This window comes from Gymnoscopelus braueri (genome assembly GCF_963280865.1).
Source record: "Gymnoscopelus braueri genome assembly, chromosome: 18".
Lineage (NCBI taxonomy): Eukaryota > Metazoa > Chordata > Actinopteri > Myctophiformes > Myctophidae > Gymnoscopelus > Gymnoscopelus braueri.
Window position 1 is genome coordinate 14,135,932 of NC_137618.1, and position 9,064 is coordinate 14,144,995.

Consider the following 9,064-nt stretch of genomic DNA (forward strand, 5'->3'; position numbering starts at 1 on the left):
ATTTTGAGGATTAGATTTTCAACGCAAATGTTTTTTTGATATTTAAAGACTGCATTATTATACTGAGAAAAACATAAATGAGGACAGGACCGATTTGGGCGGTAGTGGCTCAGGAGGTAGAGTGGCCGCCTTGAGAATCAGAAGGTTCCTGGTTTGTTACCCGGCTACCCATGGGTTAGTATCGAAGTGTCTGAAGCAGGGTTGCCAGATCTGCTTATTATAATTTCCCTGCAAGATTTGATTTGAAAATAGCCGATCTACAAGCTCACAACGCGACGCGTTGTGAGCTTGTAGATCTGCTATTTTCAAATAGCTGATGTACATGTTAAAGTGCTCATGTGGCCCATAGTCGCTTCTTTTGGGCTGGTTTTCCTAGACCTGGTTGCTTGTTTCTCTCACAGAATCTGGCAACACTGGTCTGAAGCCCTAACTGCTCCCGACACCTAGGCTGGTGCCTGGCATGGCTTACTCCACCGTCTGTGAGTGTGGGAATGTAATGCGCTTTGGGATAAAGATGCAAATCCAAAGTTAGCTGCACCATTTTACAAGTAACTACTGTACTGTGTAAATGGTGCAATGCACTGCCTTAACATTATGCTTTATATCAGTATTGCCCTATGTTTATAGGGCCGAGACCCATTTTGGGTCATGGACAAATTATTATGGGTCGTGACTCGTGAGTAAACTGTGAGTTAAAGCTGCAGGATGTAACTTTCCTCTTTCGGGTCTTGTGAGAATGCCCGACTTGCGGTTGGAGTTAGTACAGAGGCCTTGATAGGGTGCAACCAAAAAGGTGTATTTATTCCGATTGTTCACCGACAATACAAACAATACATGAACACAGGAGGCTCTCCACACAGGTGACATGGTGGTGTTCAGCTCTCATCCTACCACCAACGAGTGTATTTGTGGCTGGCAGCCTTTTATACTCAGGTGGAGGCAATTAGTTTGGACTCAACCATGTCAAGGGGTAGATTACTGGATAATACACATACATAAATACAGATAACATGAACTCTCATAACATCTATTAAAACTCCATGAACTACACCAATAATTATACCATAATAACTATACCACACTATACTACAACACATCACATCATAACCCCCCTCTGTTATCCTGATATGGTCCAGCCCAATCATGCTGGCAACAAACAGGTACTGTTGAGCCAGCCTGATCTCCAGAGAATACCGTAACATTGCACGGAACGAGTGCACTTCATTCCGTGGATAGTCGCCTCGGAACTCCCAAATTGCGTGCATATGTACGGCGAGTCCCACGGTGGGCGTAACCAGTCGCAACACGGAAAAACCCGGAAGCAGAGCAGTCCGCACAATAAAATTTACGATTCTGTGCCTATCGATACATAACTCAAACGGCGCTGAGTAGGCACAGGCGAATGTCACACCGTTCAGGACGGCAACTCGGTCGCCTTAGCTCCCTCGGTGGTCCTTCACGGGGTGACAATTCGCCTGTGACTGCGCGCCTCCGAAATGGTTTTGTCACAAGGCAGCGCCGTACCATATGCACGCAATTCGGGAGTTCCGAGGCGGCTATCCACGGAATGAAGTGCACTCGTTCCGTGCAATGTTACGGTAATCTCTGGAGATCGGGTTGGTTGAGCATTCAATCAACCTCAACAATAAAACCTCACACCACAAACATATTGCACTGCAAGGTGAACTGTGCAAAATACTAAAAGTGCAAATGTGCTGCGCAAATATCAGTCAATACATGAGGGTTATCTCAAACATAAGTAACGGAGGACCTCTCTCTGCTAGAGGTCTCCTGTGCAAGTGCTGACATTTTTACCTTTGAGCTAATAGAGCATGCCTGCTTGCTCAGGGGATGAATTGAATCTTGACCTTAAAGGTCAAAATTTTAATCAAACCAGAAACCAGTTCGTGTCAAAGGTCATGTCTCACCTAGACACAGGATCTAAATGTCTCAATAGAAGAGCAGGGAGACAAAATACAACCACGCCAATTGTATAAGTTATATTGTATTAACAATATTTAATTAACTCTATCATTAAATTAAATATTTTTTTTGTATGGTATAATATCCACTCTAGTATAGTCGAGTTATAAGTTCACACAGCGAGAGTGACTCTGGGATGCTAAAATGTTTTAACATTTTCGAAGATGTCGTGGATCTAAAGTGATGAAACATCTGTGATGGGAGGTGCCCACTTGATAACCCCAATGACTTAACCACTTCCAAACCCCTGCTTCTTCCTTAAACATCCACGCCAAGGTTTCTGCTGCGTGGGCGAGCGCTCCAGTTCGACAACACAAGGGACCGTTACATCAGATCCTGTCTATTGGTAAATATTCTAGCCCAGTGTGAAAGCGGCGTGCTTCTCCCCATGTCAAATATCGCCGTCTCCTCTCATTTCAGTCTCAGCGGAGTGTCACAGTGCGAGAGATGAGATCTGAAAACATAAATCAAGCGCACCCCCCCCGCCCACCCCCCACCCCTCAGCTCTCCTCGCTCCAGAACTTCAGAGAAGCATTGGAAAACCACAACAGCCGCACTCCTCAATGGAATTCACCGAGGACAGGATGTTGGCTCCACAGTCACGCAATGCTGCTGCACAAGTCCCAGCCTCCTGGATCCACACACAGTGCTCTGCCTTTCCATTATGCTTTATATCAGCGTTTCCCAAACATAGGGGCCTGGACTCGTTTTGTGAGTCGTGGACCCATTTGTATGGGTCGTGGGTAAACCTACAAAAATAAACGAATAAATAAACCGTGAGTTAAAGGAGAGATCCGGACATTTTAAGTGTTATCTTTGATGTGTCGCTAATCACTCACCATCATTGAAATGGACGTTGAGTTATTCCAGAGAGTCCCGTTAGACGACGCTGGTTGCTTACTTCTTCCACAGAACCTGGCGTCTGTGGAAGAAGTAAGCAACCAGCATCATCTCGTTCTGCATGAACGATAGCTCGTTCGCGACATTCAGTGCACGTTTGAGTATCATGAGACTCCACAATGAGCAGTAGTAGAGAAAATACTAACTTTGCATCGGTTATAATAGACGATTTTCACTCTTACACGGGCTCCCATTATGCCAACGGAGGGGGTCGACATATTGCACGACACGGGACTCTCTGAAATAACTCAACGTCCCTTTCAATGATGGTGAGTGATTAGCGACACATCAAAGATAACACTTAAAATGGGCGGATCTCTCCTTTAACATTTCCTACCAAAATAAATAACATGAATACAATTATTAAAATAATTATTAATAATTGAAAAATGAGGATTTTCATAAAAGAACAAATATTTTTCAGAAGATTTGTGACGCATTGTGAGCTTGTAGATTGGCTATTTTATTTTATTTATTTTTAAATAGAGCTGGAAATAGAAGTGGTTAATTCATAATGTATTCAATATGTATTAATGTAAGTTTGGGTCCTGGGTGGGGAGACACAACATACATTTTTTGAGTCTCGTGCAAGACTGGGAACCATTGCTATATCACATCTCCTCTGAATACTCCTGAATGTGGATGTTTGCATGTTGTTAGTTAGCGTCCGGGATGAGCTTTGAGATCTACTGCAACTAAAGTCTGATTTATGCTTCGTTGCCCGCTAGTCCCCTGATGTTGCCGTGCCAAAAATAGTTTTAAATCTGCTATTTTCAGCTTGGGGACACCAAGTATAAATCAGATTCAAGCAATTAGAGGGTGATATGCTGATTCATCTTTCCCTGCGGTGTGTGTAGCCCAGGCTGACTGGATCATCACGGTCACGGACATCCACCACCCCAGCCACAATCTTGTCATGGCAGACCCCCGAACAGTGTTTGTGCCAAGTTTGAGGCGGATAGGCTCTATGCACAAGCAGCCATATTGGAAAGAAATTGGGCTTTTTGGGACTTCCTTCACAGGTGTTACCAATGATACTAATTGAAGGCTCTGTTCCATGCTGGTCAAACAGAGTCAGGGTGCTGATATTGTGCATGTTGGCTCACTGGAAACACTCTGCTACACCAGTGGCTCTCAAAGTGTGGTCCAGGGACCCTCATGGTTCCTTGAGGGGGTTCCAAATGGCCCCTTACGGGTGTGTAACTCTGAGAGTGTACAAATGGAACCAAATGGACCCGCAAGGGTCCATTTGGTTCCATTTGTACACTCTCAGAGTTATGGGGGTCCTTGAAATTAAAAAGTTGGGGAACCGCTTTGCTACACTAAATGGAACAGAGCCTTCGTTAGTATCATTGGTAACACCTGTGAAGGAAGTAAGGAAGGGGCCCAATTTCTTTCCAATATGGCTGCTGTGCATAGAACCTATTGGAGCAACAGTGCCGCTCGACAACGTGTGGCCCCTGGAGGCCCCTGACACAGTAAGCTGGGTTACTGTTGCGACTATTCTCGGGGGAAGAGCCCTGAGCAGTGTTTGTGCCCCGTTTGGTGCAGATTGGAGCGACGGTTCCTGTAATGTACATGCAGACAGTCAGACGGGTACTCTGACAACGCGTACAACGGGTATTGCATAACTGGGTGCATGTACATACAGTACATGCAAACCTAACTAGCCTTGCGTAGGTTGTCTCAAAGAAAAGTCATACTATATATGGCAGTGGTTCTCAACCAGTGGTCCTTGATGGGGTTTCAGGTGGTCCCCAGCAAAATGATGGAGTTGGTAACCAAATGGACCCTTATAGATCTTTAACTCTTGAGAGCGTAAAAAGGAAACCAAATGGACCCTTACGGGTCCATTTGGTTTCATTTTACGCTCTCAAGAGTAAAATTATTGTTAAACATCTGCATTACTTAATTTACAAGAAGTCTACGCAATTAGAGAATGTAGAAGAATTGTTATTTTGATCAACGTTTGCCTGTTGTCTCTCCCTATGGTACCAACATCAATATCTCATCAAATGGTGGTCCGTGTGGCTCAAATGCCGAATAAATAATGATATGAAAAGGGTTGAAAACCACTGCACTATGTGGTCAAAAAAGTTGTATATCATTTAAAAAAAAACTTCTATGCGGTCTTCAACAAGAATAGTTATACTGTACTATATCGTCAAGAACACTCTCCCGACCCTTGCAGGACATATACGAGAGCAGGTGCTTGAGCAGGGGAAAAAAGAATTATGATATGATGAAGGACATAGATCATCCTACTACTGCACTGCTTGTGATCATGCAAAATGGGATGCACTGGAGATGCCCGACAAGCCCAGCTCTCAAGGCTTAGAAAGTGTGTTTCCCTGCGGCTGTCCTAAATGAGGACTTGGTCAAAAAACAAAAACATACAACCTAAAAATAACATAAATAACATTTTGTGCAGCTGCTCAAAATGCTACTTGCAGATGTACAGTACATACATAGACAAGTGGAACAGACAAGTACCTCTTCTTTCTTATGTATACAGTATATCTGTGCCTTCTGCTTCTTTTCAAATTTGACACTGCTGCTAAAGATAGAAAGCTAAACTGTTCTCGGTACCTGCGTGGGCATGGGAGATACTGGTGACAAGTAAATACTTAGAGGAGCACTTCAACCATTTTCAACCTCCTCTTCATTCAATTGGTCCTTATTACTCATATTATAAAATGGCAAAATTTCTGTCTACTCTTCAGCTCTCTGTTTTTAATGAAAGGGTACAGAGTAAAAATGAACAAGTGCATTTGAACCAAACAACCGTTACATTGCATGTCTGTCTCTGACATACTGTAAATCCTGTGCCACAGAGCGACAGCAGGTCAAACTAAAGAAACACACTCAAGTTCTACATGCAATTACAAATAATTTTGTTGACCCAAGTTTTGGCCATAGCCTTCTTCAGGGTCTCACTGACAGAATGTATACAAACTAAAAGGAAATAATTACGAGGAAAACCATTAAAAAAAGAATATAGGCCGAAGTGCTGAAGGTTTGGTGATTGGGTTGTACTATATGAATATAGCCCCAAAAGAGGTGTGGGGAATATCATGTAAAACAAAAAAGTACTAGTAATTATTGTTCTTGAGAATGAAGAGATAGCAGATATGATATACAACAGACACAAAGCTTTTATAAAAGTAAGCTTTTGTCTAGTCTTCTAGATATTTACCCACTGATAAGCCTGGTGACTATTGTCTTCATTCAATGTAGGGGTTAAACCTGGGAGAAAATAATTCAGAGACATAAAAAATAAGCATTACCCAACTCCATCAGAGACAGAGTGAAGAATCCTTGGCGAAGGGAATAAAGAAGTGGAGCCAAATATCGCCATTGCCAGAACTTGTCTCCTAAATATCTCTTTCAGTGCTGTTCACTCGTCTCTTCTAGGGGATCTGGGAAGCTGCTTATCAAGGGAGGAAATGACTGATTTGATGTGGCATTCCACTATGGCCTTGGAGCTGATCCTGTAAGGATATAAGGACACGCAACACACACACACGCACATGTACACATGCACGTACCGTATACACACAATGCATACATAAACCAGAGTATTGAATCTGCAACTGCTTCCATTCCAACCACAGACAGAAGTATAGATCGATCATGAGCACCGCACTTCTGTGTTCACAGTCACTTACTTTGATGGGTGAGCAGATACCCTAACCAAATGCAACACATTTTGTTTTCTTTTCCAGATACTTCGTCTTCTTCATTCTACACAGAAGTGCAGCGTTGTTATGAATGGATGTCTGTTCTATGCATTCATTTCTAGGATTCCAACAATAACAAATATCCCAATAGCAGTGGTGTAACTAAGTACATTTACTCAAGTACTGTAGTGTTTGAGTACTGAGTATTTCCAATTTGCAGTACTTGTACTTCTATTCCACTACATTTCAGAGACAAATATTATACTTTTACTCCGCTACAATTATTTGAAAACTTTAGTTACTAGTTACTTTGTAGATTTTGATTATTATTAACCACTTCAGCCCTATATACATTTCGGCCATTTGAAAATAGCCAATCTACAAGCTCCCAATGCTTCGCATCGCGACGCATTGTGTGCTTGTAGATCTGCTATTTTCAAAAGATTTTTATACATTTGACAACTTTTGAAATGGGACATTCTACATATTGAGTACTTTCTACTTTGGTACTTTAAGTACATTTTGATACCAATACCTTTGTACTTTTACTCAAGTAAATTCAGAATTTGGGGACAGGTTACAAGTGATGGTTAATGCCTAAAAGAAAAAGATGACCACAGCCCCTCTCCTCACTGATGTCCTACTACAGCTACGACGGGCCTGGCCTCGGGTTGGTGACAGCACCCCCTTTTCCATCCATGCCTGCAGGTTCCTGTGGGATTCCCAAGGTCTGAGGAAAAGCACAGTTTTTACAGCGTTCCGTTCCCACAGTGGTGGCCACCGACCCAATGACTGTCTTCCTCTCTTCTCCCCTCCTGCTTTCCCGGGGTCTCTGCCTGCCCCTGTTGTTGTCGGACAGCGGTTTGGGAAGCTGCCTGATGGTTCCTGGTTCGTTTTGGGAGGAGGTGTGTGTGTGTGTGTGTGTGTGTGTGTGTGTGTGTGTGTGTGGGGGCATATTCCAACCTCCCCCCACCCACACCCACGCACCCCTTCCCCTCCACTCCCACCACGACAGCTCCAGTGCTTTGTTCCACATCCAAGATCCCTGCAACTCCCTCTGAACCACGGGATCTTCTCAGCTGCGGAAAATCCTTCCCATGAGCGCCCCAGCTCTGCGGAAGTAATTAAGCATGGGTAGTTTGGTGTAATGGACATTGTCATGCTGCCATTAACAACCCCCCCCCCACCCACTCCCCTCTACACACACACACACACACACACACACGTCACACACACACACACACACACACACACACACAAGCCCCATCTTTCCACCACAGATATGGGGCATTATGTGGTATTGACAAACTCACATGGATGCTGTGTTCATTCCCTTGTAGACGTCTGTTTTGTCTCAGCAGTTGAACTAAACTCAACACAGATATATATCTATATATAGCTATATATATATATAATATATATATATACAACCACACACACACACACACACACACACACACACACACACACACACACACACACACACACACACACACACACACACACACACACACACACACACACACACACACACACACACACACACACACACACACACACACACACCATAACTGTTCACCAGTCTTCCAAACCACCTCTTAGGTCAGTAATAGGTATAATGTATAATCCAGTGAGGTATTTGTAATCCCATATAACCTGTTGAAATTATATTACAACATTACAGCAGCTCAAAACCTTTCCGTATACAGTACATTCTACTTAGTGTCTAAAAGTGTCTTATATCATATTATATAATTCAGGACCAGTGCTTTAGGGACCAGTAATAGTGCAGACACATTAACTATACATCCCACAAACTAAAGGGAACTAATTAAGTATGGGAGCCGAGTAAGAGACTGTGACATTAATTACAGAAGCACGAACATCCGTCCAGCCACATTTGACGGCACCACATCCTGTTGGAAAACTGTCAAATTAAGACTCATTAAGCCCCTCTGGAGTTTCTAATTAAAACAGACGTAGTTTTATAGGTAAACAGGTTTCTGTCAATATTTCCGACTATATACGTCTTAATGAAGTCAATAAAGCTCAAGGACGTTGGAGCAGTGATTGAGTTGTTTATGAGGCCAGACAGCCTTAATGGAGGGAAAAATGCTTCCGCACGTGCAGTCGGAATCCACATGTGCTTGTGTTACAGAGTGTGACACAAAAATGAAAAATGATCAATATTTGGGTAATCACACCTATACACACCCAAGCTTGTCCGATTAAATCGACCAGACACAACTACAAACGGAAAAGGCTGCTTTTTTGTTTTTGGACGATTTCAACTCCAATTTCACATCAGCTGTGTCAGTGGATACGAGTGAGTATGAGCGGCCTTATGTGTAAAGAGTTATACTGACGATAAAAGGAATGCAAGCTTTATAAAGCTAGAGTCGCATTCAGTCCAAATAATACTGGAACAACGCCAGTACACCATTGTGTCTGTGCAAGTGTGTGTGTGTGTGTGTGTGTGTGTGTGTGTGTGTGTGTGTGTG